Source organism: Schistocerca cancellata, chromosome 3, assembly GCF_023864275.1.
Source record: "Schistocerca cancellata isolate TAMUIC-IGC-003103 chromosome 3, iqSchCanc2.1, whole genome shotgun sequence".
NCBI lineage: Eukaryota > Metazoa > Arthropoda > Insecta > Orthoptera > Acrididae > Schistocerca > Schistocerca cancellata.
The window spans coordinates 143,714,362-143,732,172 of NC_064628.1; positions in this window are offsets into that span (position 1 = coordinate 143,714,362).

Genomic DNA, 17,811 nt, shown 5'->3' on the forward strand with positions numbered 1-17,811 from the left:
TTATAGGTTTACTGATGTTTGTGTATTTGTAATAGTAATATGACAATTATCTGACATCATTTGTGTGTTGTTATGATTTGTATGTTTAGTGTAAGAGCATTGTAAAAGCATTTGTATGTGTATTCAAACTATTGTTCATGCTTGAACTGTCTGATCAGTGATAGTAAATATTATGGACTGTTACTTGTACTTTTTCTACATGATTGGTGCCACTAGGACATGTTTAATTTCTGCTGAGGAACAGTGTGATCAGTGATAGTGAATACGATGGACTGCTCTCTGCACCTGCTCATCATTGCTGGGTGCAACTGATGGAACTGCTTTTATTGAAATGATGTCACTTGTTGCTCTCTGCACCTACTCAACAATACCAGGTGCACAGATGGAGCTACTTCTATGGAAATGATTTCATTTGTCGGTGTCTGCACCTACTCAACATTGCTGGGTGCCACTGATGGACTGATTCTACTGAGATGATGTCACCTGTTGCTGTTTGCACCTACTCAACATTGCTGGGTGCCATTGATGAACTGCTTCTACTGAGAAATGTGACTTGTTGCTGTGTGTACCTCTTCAACATTGCTGGGTACCACAAATGGAACTGCTTCTGCTGAAATGATGTTACTTCTTGCTGTCTGTACCTCTTCAACATTGCTGGGTACCACAGATGGAACTGCTTCTACTGAAATGATGTTACTTCTTGCTGTCTGCACCTACTCAACATTGCTGGGTGCCACTGATGAACTGCTTCTACTGAAAGGATATCACCTGTTGGAGTCTGCACCTACTCAACATTGCTGGGTGCCACTGATGGACTGCTTCTACTGAAATGATGTCACCTGTTGGAGTCTGCACCTGTTCCACAATGCTGGGTGCCACTGATGGACTGCTTCTACTGAAATGATGTCACCTGATGGTGTCTGCACCTACTCAACATTGCTGGGTGCTACTGCTGGAACTGTCAACCACTTGATATGTAAACATTTTATGTGAATATTTGTATAAACTGATTTTTTGTGTATTACTGTTTGTGAAAAGTTATAAGACTCTTACCTGGTCATATTCGTCATTGCTGACGCTATCGATTGAATTGTTTAACCACATGATATTTCTGTAAACTATTATGGAAAGTCATATGTATGAAAGAATTTGTATTCCTTACTGTATTTTATATATTAGGCTATTGTAAGGTCAGTGCAAAGCCAAAATTTTATCTAGTTATATGATACTTACGTATTAATATTATCTTTTATTTTTGTCTGTATTTTTTTTTGACGAATTTGGTGGTATTTTCACCACCAATGCTGGCAAAAGTACCATCAAATTCTAGCCCGTGGAGGAAGGGCATATGAAAGGTGGCTACACTGAGCCACAGCGCCAGAAATCGCGCCAGAGAGTATTGTTCCGCCGCCTCCACTGGCAGTGATTATTGAGACGTAGCGGCAAGCAGTGCTGGCCGAGAAGTTGTGGTGGACACTGCATGTCGTGAAGTCAGAGTGAGGTGTGGTAGTGGAGAGTGTTGTTCCATGTTTTATGCAGTGGTTTGATGGGAGAGATAGCAGATGTTGTTCTAATGGAGGTATTGTAATGGTCAGAGTGCATTTCGTCAATATATATGGAGGTATTTTCTTTTATTCTTTTATTCTTTCAGTGACCTGAATAATGTGTCATTACAGGTTCAGTCAACGAAGCATCTGGCGTGTGTTCTTATATTAGAGTGTAATTCTGGTTTTCTTGCGCAATTATAGTATTTCTAATTTTCTTTTATCACGTCAGTATAGTTGGTATTTAAAAATTCTTGTCTTGTTGAAGAAGAACCGTGCCAGATGTGCGTTGAGTCATACTACCACATACAGAACAGCTACACTTGTGCTTTGTTGGTTTCGTAGGTTTTATAGTTGCTGGGGACTTAATTAATTAATTGTGCTAACAGAAATTTCCTTACATTCTTTGTTGTCATTCTAAGCAGTCAGATTGCGTACTAAAACTAGTCAGGGCCAGCCGTTTACGAGACTTGCGTAATCGGACATACAACAACAAAAAAATATATATTTTCATTAATATTTAATTAAGCCCCCATGCACAGTATCAAAAAGTGCGATCTCAGCTGCAATCGCCAAATATGTCGCCAAGACACAGTACCTGCTCAAAGTAACATGGTGATTTAACATTCTACAACATGTGTTAACGTAATAACTGTATACGACTTTCAAGCGATCTGTCTTCCTGTAAATATTTACAGTGTGAAGCGTGCTCTCAGTACTTTAAAGACAGTGCGGAAAAATACAGTCAGAAGATTTATAAACATGTCACGAGTGCTCGCCGGACAGGCAGTTTCAGGAGACAGATATACCACCTGTTTAACGTGAAAAACTTCACATGGTGTACCTACACGTAACTTTAATGGCCCAGAAAAAGGGTCACCGCTGCTTCGAATAGGGTTTTTTTTCCAGTTTTTATTACGTTTTCTGTCATTTACAAGTGACTTACCACCTAGTTTCTAAAAGAGGTCGTATTTTCACAATATGAAATTCTATATGCACAAAATTTGAAACCTGTTTCATGTTTCTTATTTGTGGTAAGGATTAATAATAGTGCAGATTTAAATATTTAAAGACTAAAAGTAATTACGAAATGAAAATCTTAAAATTAACGATTTATGAAAAGGAGCCAGGCATTTAGGAAAATAGAAAAGAGTTTAAGACATGTTATAACTTTGTGGACATGATAAATTTGTAAAAAGTTTCTAAAATTACAAGACTCTTGCATTTAAGAAAGAGAAATAGAAAATAATAGGAAAGTACATAGATTTGTATCAGAAATCCCACCATCTAGCTATCTCGGATGTGAGGGCTCAATAATCATCGAGCCTGTAACATCCAAGGTATCATAGTAAGCACATCTTTTATATTTATTTGACAAATTTATGTGTGCACACGTGTATTTGTCTTACTCTTATATTACATTGGTTACAGGTCATATGTGCTTCACCCATGGTATAAATGTTACGTTATTTCTTTTATTTTAATATATTATTTTGGGTCATCAACTCTTATCTCTGCTATTGCTTGCATGGTGTTTGAATTTTCTATAAAGTCAAACCTAATCAAAAGGTAATAACCACCTGGATCATTTTCATTACAAGTATTACTTTACCTATGCTTAATAAACAATTATATAATTTAAATTATAAATATTGCTCAAGATGTTTATAAATGTATTAAAATGTTTTGACAGTTCATCCATTTCTGTGTTCCTTCATTTAGACTTATCTCACATCTAGGTCTGTATATTAGTCTCATTGTTTATATATGGTTCAGCAACTGACTGTGCTTTTTGTGTTTTTGTCTGTGTCTGTGTCATTCCTAGTATCCTAGTATTCCTAGTATTCGTGTTTGTTATTCATTGCGTATCTGGTTGTTCTTGTTTACTTAATTCGTGTAAATTAGGTGACACATTATTAGTTATGTAATTCAATTTGCACAAGTCGTCCAGCTGCAGTAGAATTTGTCCTACATTTTCATACCCAGTTCTGGGTCGTATGTGTGTGAGCCTGTCACAGTGTCCAGGAGTTTCTAGTTCTGCACAGGCACACATTGGTGTTCAGCTGAGACCAAATCGATTGACGTGTTGTCAGTGTGGACCATGGCCCAAAGGAAAAGAAATTGCAGCACCAAGGAGAAGCTGTATGACATAAACAAAAGTTGTTACGGATGTTTCTGCATCTGAAAGATGATGTCTATTCAAATTTCGCGCCATTTGTATAACAGTGACGCTAGAAGTGCCACATTAACGATGCAAATCAGGTTTGCTTTAAGTGCATGCTGAAGGTCGTCAGCGTCAGTTACCTTTCAGACAGGACATGTTGAGTTAATAGTGAAGAACGTCTCCAAGGCGACAAAGACGGCATTATCAGCATCTCACTGAGTTTGAACAAGGTTATGTAATGGAGCTACGAGCAGCTGGAAGTTCGTTCTGCGATACTGCAGAAAGACTTGGCAAGAATGTAGCCACTGTGCATGATTTTCAGCAGTGGTGGTCACGAGAATGTATGGTTGCAAGAGGATCAGGCTCCAGATGGCCACTAGACACTACCTACAGAGAAGACCATTGTATGGCTCAGGCACATCACATTTCCTATCTACAGCAGCAACTGAGCATCATTTGGCACAGTGACACAACGACTCCTTTTTTCTATATACAGGGGTCAGTAGTGGAGCTATGCAGTTTCTGGCGCAGCTTACACTGTTGCCAGATTTACTCAAGATGGCGGATCCAGGATGGTGGCCATAGATATGGCAAAGCTGCACTGATGTCATGGCAGGATATTCTAATTTTGGCGGGGAATATGGGAATTAGGGTACCTCCACTAACTATCCCCACTCATTGCCCCACTCCTATGATGTCACCCACCACCACTCTGCCCCTGTAAATGATGGGAAATGGTCAGTCTCTGTCCAGCTGCTCGAGAGGAAGGTTAGTTTATTGTACATTACTTTTGTGTGAAATATGTTCTTGGTGGTGTCATCCTGTTGGTGGATTGTTCTCCAAATTTCAACAGCCCCTGCGCCCATTTCCGACAGACCCCACCCCCACTTTTTCCGACTGTGTGTTTATATGTTTGCCTCAGTCCACAATACAGCCACCAAAGGGTGCCCAAACCTACCCTACAGCCACACCCCACTTTATACTGCCTCTGCCCCTGCCCCTACCCCTCTGCTTTTCGAGTGTTCATCACATTTCTGAAACGCTGAGGGGACTTAGTTTATTTTCGTTGCTGGCTTCAGGTATGCACTTATTTTTTATTTTCCTCAACTTTCGAAGCGTAGTCCTACAATTGAAAGCCCACATCTCTAAGCAGAGATGGAAAAAACAGAAGAATTACCTATCTAAAATTTCATAACATATTTCGAAACTCACAACAGATCCCGAAAAAAACACAGACACACAACAGAAAAGGATGCCCTTCCCTCCAGATGAAGAAAATACTATACACCTATGAAGAATGTCGTAACTCTGTGGCATGATGGAACTTCCTGTGAATCGAGCATTGTGATTTGTTCTTACTCGATTTACCAACCAAAATGCTGCGGCTGGGAGCACTGTCTGTCACTTTCTACAGAAAGACAAATTACGAGAAGTTCATTGGAAAACTTTTTTGTATAGATCGAATGCAGCAGTCATTTTGTACTGACTTTTAAACCCTGCAAAAGCGGTTTACAAATCATTAAAAACATAAACTATTGCAACAGACACTTTATTTCTTACATTGTTCTGCTGCTGTCGAGGATAGCTTCAATTTTTCCGATAAAAAGGGATCTCCAACCATGATACATCACCAGAAACGACTGTATCACTATTCCTTACCATTATGTAGCTGTAGTAAACACTGTTCATATCCTGCACAAGACAAAATCATCACTTCTACAGCCTGCATATAGTTATCAACCGCCAGGAACTCCTACATATATCGCAGAGACACAAAGATCCCAAAAACTGAAACGCATATGCCATATATAGACACAGTGCTAGATGTCCCCCACAAGTTTGGTCAGTCACCCACTGTGGCCAATGGTCATGAGACAACTGTCGTCCCACAACACTGGCCTGATACATGAATGGGGCACCCTCTGTGTACAGCGACCGCTCTTCAGACTGGTATACAAAGGCTGGGCTGACTTTTCTGGCACAAGAGCATCGGCTAACAGTACTGTTTCTGGCAAGGCCTGCTGTCTACCTGGCTTCTGGAGGTCTGGTTTCTTCAGTGAGTAGTGATCGTCTCCAGACTCTGGGATTACAAGAGTATATACTTTGTCAGCTCTGTTGATGAGAAGTCTTTCGTTAATCGCGAATTAATTTGCCGATATGAACACTAGTATCAACTGCATTACACAACGTTACCCCAAAAAACGACGATACTTGAGACCTTGTACCAAGGAAGGCAGGATTGGGTCACAATTGTGGATGGGGCTGTTATCAGTTACTGTTGGTTAGTTTATTTTTCAATCACGTACACTTTATTTGGAAACAATAACCAATAAAAGGTGACAGTAAATTACGAAGTGTTTCACAGCAGAAGGCCTTAATGACAACCAATTCAAAACTATTTCTCGGCTGAAGGCTCCAATAGTGATAATTTAAAAACTATTTGTCGGCTGAAGGCTCCTATAGTGATAATTTAAAAACTGTTTCACGGCTGAAGACCTGAATAGAAATCTGTAAGAACCAGTTAACTTCTTCAACTTGCAATTACAGTTATTAAAATATTTTTAAAAGAACAATCATTGAAGTCTAACTGCTGGAATGCAATTTTCTAGATAAATTTCAAGACAAATCACACTCACGACTGAAGGCCTACAACAACAAATTCAAACTATTTCTCGGCTGAAGGTCACAATAAAAATAATTTAAAAACTGTTTTAAGGCTGAAGGCCTGACTAGCAATCCTTTAAGAACCAATTAAACATCTTCAATCTTCAAATTACAGTATTAAATTGTTTTAAAGAAAAAGCAATCATCAAATCTGACCAAACCAAGGGGAAGGGGGGCCACAGACGTTGCTCCAAGGATCGTCCTGATAAAAAACTTCGCAAGCAGTGAGACAGGCAGCCAAGAGTTGCATTCACTTCACGAGATGGTAACTCATACTAGTGGCAGTTTAAACACATGGCCAATAATCATCTGCCGAATCTACCTAATGTCCGATGACCAATGCAACTATGGAATGAACTGGTGGTCAGCACTACATCTTCAGACTCCGGTGTTTAGAGCATCCACAAGGAGAAAGGAGCCACAACTACAAGAGTAGAAAAAACAAACACCATCTTCCCCACAAATCAAGTAAGCTGTCGAACTACACGCCTTACCGGACAGCAGCGGCAAGGCGAGGGAAAGTACACCGCTGTGACATTCACTATTGCTCCAGGGGAGGTACCTGGGGCGTTAGCAGACCCTAGGCAGACAAAATACCACTGGTTGAACTTCACAAATAATAACCCATGGGGCAACAATTAGTAATATGAAGTGGTGGAAGGCTAATTAGGTTCGCCTTCCACAAATGCTCCACTCGCTGCTCTTCATCTTGGCGACACTGCGAGCAGCAACACGGAAGCAAATGGCGAGATCTCACAATGGTGAACGTTTCACTACTTGAATTAAGGTCCGCTCAACTCAAATTTTCTGGGTCTGGTTGAGAAGGAGGTTGTACCCCTCGCGACTGAAGCCCTTCCATCCGGCAGTGCATGAGTGGCGCCAGTGGTGGCAGCATGTTCTCGCGCTGCGCGGACCTGGCTGCTCGTCTGTCCCCAACCGAACTGCCGACTCACACGACACGGAAATATCACAAAGTCACCCAAAAAATACTACAACCGTTGCTAGATATCGATAACCGCCGCTGCTGCCACTAGCGGACAGACAACACTTGCAAATGGGGTGGCGCCAATGAACACAAGAAAAAGGCGACAACCGTAACTATACCGTCTAAACGATGCCAACCCAGCAAAGGCACCAACGCGAGCCGCAGCACGGCTCAATTCTTGCGACACTTTTAAGCTGAAATCATCGAGTAGCATATGAAAGTTTCTCGACTTTCGTATATTTTTACATGGTTTGCTGGAATAGCATACCATTTACGCGACTGTTCTCGATATCAACCGCATAGCTGTATGCTACTGATCGCTTGCAAAGTATAATGCTGAAGACAAAGAATGGGAATTGTATCATTAGAGAGCCAAAGCTTTAGCATGGGATTTGCTGCAAATTACTCAGTAACTGGAAACGTATCTAGTCTGTGAAGATTTTTACGTGAAAACTTGAAATTAGAGGGAAAGTATAGTTTCACAAGTAGTTTTTTAAACGAAAGCCGATGTCAATGATAAACAGATTCCAGATCGTTCTTATTCTTTACAAATCAACAAAGGGCTTAATACTCATAACTGTGTTTCTCCTGTAAAGAGAACCAGAAAATGTCTCTTTTACTGGTGTCTCACCACCCGATGCCAACTACGCATCACAATCGATGGTCTCTCAAACAAATGAAGAGGGGAATGTGTAGAATGGGAGTATACCTGCTAGTAAAACAATAAGCTTCTGGAACTGTCGGACCTGCTGGATGGAGGGAGGCAGAGAAACCTGTAACGGCTTGTGTCATTACAGCCTCGACGAAGAAGTGTGACGTTGCTGGTCACAACACCTAAAAATCGAACAATCTGTTTCTACTCTGCAAAAATATGCCACAGGTGGACAAAATACTCAAGAACAGGATGCTTCCTGCAGGCCATTAAAAGTATTTCTCGTGAAGACGCCCCCCCCGCCCCCCTCCCCCCCCCCCGAACCATTAGTGAAACACCCGAATAATCGTCACAGATAAAGAACAGAATGGTCAAGAGTGGTGTGCCTTCAAACTATAAATTATGTGTCCCTTTGGAAATCAGATCTTGAAGATGGAGAGATCTGGAGACACTGTATAAGAGTCTCTGACCGTTCTTTCCACCAACCGGTCGTCTTTTAAAGTTGTGTCCCCGGCGCAGAAGACAGCTCCAAGGTCGTGGTATCTTTTTCGGCGGAGGTTGCTACGTTGTCAGTTCGAACCTGTGATCGTGCCTTTGTGGGATGCCACTTGTCCAGGTCAGTCTCTGTATCTACAGAGTACTGTAGTACTGACAACAAAGGTAGGCAACACTTCTCATTAATGTAAGCTTTTTGGTTATTATTCAAATATTCACTCAATTACACTGTCTTTTACAACACTCGACATAGCTTTCTTAATTGTGTACTAACTTTTGCCTCCAACTTCCGAAATATGATACATATGTCCGGCTCTCCGGTACTCACTAAAGAGAGCGATTATTTCTTATTCACAACTAAGTTACGCCCGATATAGAGTACAACATGTCCGGCTCTGAAGAACATCCGAAATAGAGCGACAATTACATATTCACATCCGAGTAACGCACGATACTGAGTTACATGTCCGACCCTCGAGAACGCCTGAAACAGAGGTACATGTTCGAGCCTCCAGAACGCCCGAAACACAGTGACTAGCGTAGCAGAAGTACTTCGTCTCACAGGAGTGTCGAAGCCGAAGGTGTCCGAAGCACTACGGTTGCGATATTGTTGCTCTTACGTTTCTCAAAACTTGTGAAATGTAATAAAAAATTACAGGCTCGTAGCATAACCATGAACGATTGTCATACGAAAATTTGGGTGAAATACAAGGCATAGTATAGAGATAATTAGTAAGAGAAATTAGGCGTTTTGGCGCTTAGCACCCGTATGTGCCAACCAGTCAGAAGCAAGTTCAGTAGAATTGGCGGACTCTCGCATGGGACTGGTACATAGAGTACCATCTGTCGCTTGTACTGCACTCCACTTTTGTACCATATGCTACTTGACTTGTTTCAAGCTGCATCGGGGCGAGCTTCTAGCAAAATAAAATACTGGCGGCCACAGCGAGATTATCACAAAACGTTCTGGATATGACAGCACTGTCTGAAATTGCTAAGCAAACATCAGGCATGTGTAGGAAAATCATTAGACTGGTGAAAGCTACGCTACGATGCTTCCCACGGATGACAACTGTACCCCTCGCTCATACCTATACCTACTGTTAACTTTTAGTACTGAAACATGGTCTTCTGTGCCTATTCCCATTCGTCAGATTTAATATTATGCCTTAAACTAGTGTTTCTTCGTGTTAAGGTTTTCCAGAACAATTTCTCTGAATACCTACAGCTAATGTGTCAGCATGGTCAGAGCTACTCTTTGACGCTTCTCACTGCTGATATCTTCGTACCTATACCCGCCAGTAACTTTCATGGTCTGTTCATCGTTTCATTTAATATCAGATGAGAGATCTTCACAATACCGCTTTCGAAAAAACTGATGGGAACGTTGCATTGCTGTATAACCTATCATATATATCTACGTGATTACTCTGTTATTCACTATAAAGTGGATGGCAGAGGATTCAATGAACCACCTTCAAGCTGCTTCTCTACCATTCCACTCTCGAAAGGCGGGCGGGAATAAACGAGTACTTAAATTTTTCTGTGCGAGCCCTAATTTCTCTAGTTTTATCGTGATGATCATTTCTTCCTATGTAGGTGGGTGCCAACGGAATGTTTTCTCAATCAGAGGAGAAAACTGGTGATTGAAATGTCATGAGAAGATACTGTCGCAGCGAAAAACGCCTTTGTTTTCGTGACTGCCACTCCAATTCACGTATCATGTCCGTGGCACTATCTCCCCTTCTACGCGATAATACAAAACGAGCTGCCCTTCTTTGAATTTTTTCGATGTCATCCGTCAGTCGCACTTGATGCGGATCCCACACCTCACAGCAGTACTGCAGAATACGGCGGACAAACGTGGTGCAAGCACTTTCTTTAGTAGACGTGTTGCAGCTTTTAAGTATTCTGCCAAAGAATGTCAGTCTTTGAATTGCTCTACCCACAATATTATCTATGTGATCGTTCCGATTTAGGTTATTTGTAATTGTAGTCCCTAAGTATTTAGTTGAGTTTACAAAATGATTCAAATGGCTCTGAGCACTATGGAACTTAACACCTGAGGTCATCAGTCCCCTAGAACTTAGAACTACTTAAACCTAACTAACCTAAGGACATCACACACATCCATGCCCGAGGCAGGATTCGAACCTGCGACCGTAGCAGTCGCGCGGTTCCAGACTGTAGCGCCTAGAATGAGTTTACAACCTTCAGATTTGTGTGACATGAATTAAACGCCAAGATTCACTCAGAAATCCATCCTAAATATGCTTACAGATCGTGTGCAAAGACTGCATGCAAAAGCGTGTGGAGCTGCCAGGCCTGAGTCCGTGGGAGCAACTGGCTAGCGTGGCCTCGACTGCCGAGTGAGATGGCATGTGGAGTCACGATTTCACAGAAGTGGCGTGGTCCATTCTGAAGAATCCAAACACAAATATGCACTCAGTCTCACATGCATAAATGGGTGAGAACAAACAGAAATTGTCGCAGGTCTAGAACAACAGCATACTTTCGCAGCACCTGTGTGCCTGTGTGTGTGTGTGTGTGTGTGTGTGTGTGTGTGTGTGTGTGTGTGTCGGTGGGTGGGTGGGTGTGTGGGCGTGTGGTATGTGGCCAGCAGCCCTCTCTGTCCTTAAATAACATACTCTGTCGATCATTTTCACAGACAAAATCCTTCCTGAGGTACAGGTCTCTAACTTCCCCATTGCCAAAACTTTCAACAGCAGCCTCCAATAATACGGCTATTTCCACAGCATTCTGCCGTAAATGCCAAACGCTTTCTCAGCACCTGCAGCAGAGAGAGAGAGAGACTAATACCTGTAGCAAGAAGACAGATCTTGGTAAACAAAATTCCCGACTAGTATATCTAATGAACCGTAAATATTCAGGCTTCAGAAACATTTCTGAGAGCTGAGGGGAAATGTTTTCTGCAAACTGAAAGAAGCCTGCCTTGTGAACAACAGCAAACTGCCTGTCTGCTGACAACCCCTTCCCAAACCTACATCCCCGTTTTGTATTCATAGCAACTGGGCAACACACGTTCACACAGCACTAAGGTACTATGAAAATCATGTACAACAGTATGTCAAGGACTATATATTATTTCTATCATTACTACACTACAACTACGGCAGTTTAATGGTGTTAGAGACTTCTTTGACAGCATAATGTTTCATGGGAAATACATTCCCCTTTTTTTCCAAATTGAGTATATTGTTTAGTACTAATCTAACAATATCACAGGGTTTCTAATACACCATCCAACTGAATCATTTGCATTGATGCATGAGTCTCACACATCCACGCATAATTCCGTGCTACTGTAAGAGTAGGGGGATATTGGGGACCTAATCACTTTTGACAACCATTAACTGTTTGATAGCGAACTGATAACAATAGGTATCCCATCATGGGTAGTAAGCATATGCATAGTGACAATTATTTATTTAGAATTCAACCAAGTACTTACATGCTTATCCAACTATCATACATCTTGAGCTAATTACGGAACTAGACCAACGTGGAAAAAATCATTGTCTATATTTGCTCAAACAGCAGCACTCACCTTATTACCTCTTACACTTCGATCGCCAGAGTCTCTAGGTGACATACCGACGAAATTTCTAGTCACACGCTTCCTAGACAGACACTTCTCAATGGGTGGATCACATCCCCCTTAAAAATCCATGCAAATATACTCGTATTTTAGCCTGACATATTCTTTTGCTTTAGCTCACTGATTTGTCATTTCCTGTTCCTTTGGTTGCTTTCCTTAAGATTTCAGTAAATGAATCTGAAACTGACATACGCATTCTACTTCAGCTAGCTTCAAATGCCCACTGCTAGGCATTTTACGGCAGTTAACACTTCTGATGAGAGTGTACGGGATTTTTGAATATGTACTGAACGAGTAAAAAATAGCCTTTATTCGTCCATAAATACCCTAATCGATTCATATGTTTTCGCAGAAACCTGTTTTCTTTCCCAGAGATCTTTTTCTTTCCTCGCATATTTGAATGGAACATACCAATCTGTGTAATCCTAGCGGCATCAATTTGATGCTTCTGCTCCTCGGATCAGTCACGTAAACAGAACACGTGTGGCGTCACAGGACTGTGTGGCGAAAGAAGCTCTGTATCATTTGAAAGATACAGAGGCGAGTGAGTGTGTCGATACTTACCATAGTTCACTGCTACTAGCGCCACTTCATTATAACGCACCGGTGCGTAGCATACAGAGTATTGTGCCGTAATTTAAGAATGAAATTAAAAATTGAAGTAACTTCTCCAATGTTTGTAAACACGTACTTCAGTATATTAACGTCAAAATTGTTAAATTGCTCAAACAACTGAAGTCATAATACTACCTCTTACATTTCGATGCCGGCCGGGGTGGCCGAGCGGTACCAGGCACTACAGTCTGGAACCGCGTGACCGCTACGGTCGCAGGTTCGATTCCTGCCTCGGGCATGGATGTGTGTGTTGTTCTTAGGTTAGTTAGGTTTAAGTAGTTCTAAGCTCTAGGGAACTGATGACTTTAGAAGTTAAGTCCCATAGTGCTCAGGGCAATTTGTACACTTCGATCCAAACTGTAGCGCCACAGTCTCCAGGCGACAAACCGACGGGATTTCCAGTCACTCGCATCTTGTACAGCCACATATTAATGCGTGGGTCAGATCGTTTGATGAATCTGTTTCACTAAATACATTGCTTTAAGTAAAAAACAAGTTGCGCTAAATAATAAAGCTAGAAAGCCGAAAATGGTTCCGAATGTACATATGTATTTCGCAATTAACTGTTACAAATCTCTACTTGATCAGAGCAATATTTTGATCAAAATTGGCGTTTTTACGAAGGACTTAAGGCACTAAATATTAGACACAGAAACATGAAATTTCGTATGAAGCATCAGTTTGATATAAAAACATTAACTATGTGACCCCATTAAGCTACCTCTAAGGGTTTTAGTCATTTACCAAAAACAAATTTGGAACACAAACGGCCCAACTTTTAATAGATTAAGTATCATTTATATTAATGATAGAAATTTCTGATTACAGCACTTAATTACATCCATTAAATACACTCCTGGAAATGGAAAAAAGAACACATAGACACCGGTGTGTCAGACCCACCATACTTGCTCCGGACACTGCGAGAGGGCTGTACAAGCAATGATCACACGCACGGCACAGCGGACACACCAGGAACCGCGGTGTTGGCCGTCGAATGGCGCTAACTGCGCAGCATTTGTGCACCGCCGCCGTCAGTGTCAGCCAGTTTGCCGTGGCATACGGAGCTCCATCGCAGTCTTTAACACTGGTAGCATGCCGCGACAGCGTGGACGTGAACCGTATGTGCAGTTGACGGACTTTGAGCGAGGGCGTATAGTGGGCATGCGGGAGGCCGGGTGGACGTACCGCCGAATTGCTCAACACGTGGGGCGTGAGGTCTCCACTGTACATCGATGTTGTCGCCAGTGGTCGGCGGAAGGTGCACGTGCCCGTCGACCTGCGACCGGACCGCAGCGACGCACGGATGCACGCCAAGACCGTAGGATCCTACGCAGTGCCGTAGGGGACCGCACCGCCACTTCCCAGCAAATTAGGGACATTGTTGCTCCTGGGGTATCGGCGAGGACCATTCGCAACCGTCTCCATGAAGCTGGGCTACGGTCCCGCACACCGTTAAGCCTTCTTCCGCTCACGCCCCAACATCGTGCAGCCCGCCTCCAGTGGTGTCGCGACAGGCGTGAATGGAGGGACGAATGGAGACGTGTCGTCTTCAGCGATGAGAGTCGCTTCTGCCTTGGTGCCAATGATGGTCGTATGCGTGTTTGGCGCCGTGCAGGTGAGCGCCACAATCAGGACTGCATACGACCGAGGCACACAGGGCCAACACCCGGCATCATGGTGTGGGGAGCGATCTCCTACACTGGCCGTACACCACTGGTGATCGTCGAGTGGACACAGAATAGTGCACGGTACATCCAAACCGTCATCGAACCCATCGTTCTACCATTCCTAGACCGGCAAGGGAACTTGCTGTTCCAACAGGACAATGCACGTCCGGATGTATCCCGTGCCACCCAACGTGCTCTAGAAGGTGTAAGTCAACTACCCTGGCCAGCAAGATCTCCGGATCTGTCCCCCATTGAGCATGTTTGGGACTGGATGAAGGGTCGTCTCACGCGGTCTGCACATCTAGCACGAACGCTGGTCCAACTGAGGCGCCAGGTGGAAATGGCATGGCAAGCCGTTCCACAGGACTACATCCAGCATCTCTACGATCGTCTCCATGGGAGAATAGCAGCCTGCATTGCTGCGAAAGGTGGATATACACTGTACTAGTGCCGACATTGTGCATGCTCTGTTGCCTGTGTCTATGTGCCTGTGGTTCTGTCAGTGTGATCATGTGATGTATCTGACCCCAGGAATGTGTCAATAAAGTTTCCCCTTCCTGGGACAATGAATTCACGGTGTTCTTATTTCAATTTCCAGGAGTGTAATAAAGCTATAACAAATGTCAAGTCTTTGATGTAAATAACAAACAATACACGGTCTCTTAAACTTGTAGTTCAGAGGTCATGTTCTGCTGTCGGTTCCGTTCTAAAAATTCTATCCATCAAAATTTAAATGCAGTCGAGCTGAATCTTTTTTCCGTAATTAAAGCCAACTTAACTCTATTCATATGAAAATTAAGAAGACTGTAAACTGATACACAACAGTGTTGTAAAATAATATGTGTCCGAGAAAGCTGCTACTTGGGAATACAGCGAATGACTGCAGCTGTTCCCTTCGCGCGTCTCTAGCTAGCAATCGGTCCTCCGGTCTCGGAAACTGACATGCGGCCGGGAGAGCGGTGTGCTGACCACATGCCCCTCCATATCCGCACCCAGTGACGCTTGTGTGGTGAGGATGACTCGGCGGCCGGTCGGTACCGTTGGGCCTTCATGGCCTGCTCGGGAAGAGTTAGGTTAGTTATCAATTGGTCCGCGACAGTCAAAAGCTGGCTTACGCGCTGCCCCGGAAGACGTCACTGAATGTAAGTACCAGCTCCAAAGCTAAAATAATGGAACTGAAGTATCAATTCCAGCAATTGGATATCCTCATTCGGCTCAGCCAGGGGACAATTAATGTAGCTACTTAAATTCTTATACGCAATCCTAACGTCATGCTCTGCTGGGATATCACTCTACATACTTTTAATGTCTAACGTAGCTAACCTCGTTTCAGGTGGAACCTTCAAAGTGCAAAGCACAGAAACCAACTGAGTACAGTTACGTAATGACAAATCACAATGGTGAACACAATATTTTCTTAAATACTCCGCAATCAATCTCACTCAGCGGTAACCCACTCCAATCCCAGCGTTCCCTATAGGACGTGCTGGGAAGTTATCCTTACGGACCTTTATTGTAGCCCTAAGACGTGGTGTCTCAGGTTGCATAGGTATGAATGACTTTCTTTTATAGGGACTTGGAAAAACAGATGTATACTTGAGCTGTTTCTCTAGTTATGTGCCATATTTCGCTGTGAGATCGTATCTACAGCGCTTGACGTTGTTGTCACCGAATAAATCATGGACTTTAGCCGCATATTGGCTTCCCTTCATAACAACAGCCTTGCCCTTGTCAGAAAGAAACCGATGAAATTTCTTATTAATATTTTGAAGCACTACGTTTTCTCCAAACGGTGCTGGCATGCTACACAATCTCAAATTTTGATTACCCTTGGCCTTGATGACTTTACTAAAGTCGATGACTGCCTCGTTACACTGCGCCTTAATGAGGGAAACTATTTAACGCAGAAATAGGATGAGCAACAGAGAAATCCCAATATTGTTGTGACGGTAGCTGTCCGGTATTGTAAGTTCTAGCTTTTTCTAGAAGATGTGCATGCTTACTGTTAAAAGAAACATCATTTAAATTAACTATCCTCGGAGCAAACTGAAAAGCAGAGTTAGGAGATGGAGAAAGACGAAGTCTAACAGGGCCTGTTAATAGGTAGTCTAGTTTCTTAGCATGGGTCTGATGCAAACATTCCCTCAACTTATTGTAACACTCATTTATATATTCGGTTACTAAATCAAAGACCAATGGGCGTACCTGACCAGCTAAATTCAAATGATACGCGTATAATGCTTTTTTTTTTACCCTAGCCTCCTTTTCAAACAAACTCCGAACTTCCTCCCGTAACCAGAGCATCTTATTCCATCTCCTTGCTTTCGGGGGCAAAGAAGCTCTGAAATTAACAATACTTCTCATGCACTTAGAAGAGACACGTTTAGTGATGCAAGTTTTACTGAACCGAATATTCTTGGAAATTCGAGGCACTACTTTTTTAAGATTTAATGATTTAAAAAATGCCGTTTTAGCCCTGCCAGGCAACGTACTGCAAATAACCTTTTAGCTCGGGAATCACATGAAGACCAATAAGAAAATTTCACATCAAAGGTGGAAAATAATTGAGATTAAACTTAGTGAAAGTCCAAACCCACAATAAATGTTTATTGTTCTTTTCCCTGTATGACTATCTGTTTCATATCCTGGAGATATATCTTCAGGTCATATCTGTATATAGAATGAAACTACATAAGTAAAGCGCTTATAGTCAACAAAACCTACCGAAGAAAGTAGACAGTAAAGTGATGTAGTCACAAAACCAAGACTTCTTATGCCACATCCATGTCAACACGCGTCGTTTGGTACGCAATTTGTCAAATGGTTTTGGTATGTAGACAACGTTCTTCTAGTTTACAATGGCTCTGCTGCAAAGTGTGAATCTTTCGCCTGTTATTTAAATGCCCAGTACTCTGATATTCAGTTTGCTGCTAAGCATTCCTCTGATGATACTATCCTTAGCGTCATTTCCATCACTTTAAAAAGAAAAAAAACACTTTTTCTTTCGATATTTATGGGTGAGCTGTGGCAGGGTTGTTGGTAACGCCTTTCGAATTCCTGGTTTCACTAGCTCGATCTGTCTGGTTTGCGGCCTCTAAGATCTTTGCTCGAGGTTGTTGTTAGGGACGGGGCGTGGATACGGAGGACGGTGTTAGAGGCCCGTCAAGCGAGTAAAGGCAGCACTAGCGCAAGCGTCTTGGACACGGAGTGCTGCGAGTGATTGCTGGGCATATTTGTGGGCACATCTCAATCCGTGAGTGGGTTCAACTGCCGTCTTCGTGCGTAGACTGGCCATCCAGCGATTGGACATGGCACACCGATGAGAGAGTTGAAGCCAGTTTCGCTGTGCTGAATTCTGGGCCCCCTTAGCAATCGGCAAGCTTCGGCTTCGATTCCTGCACTT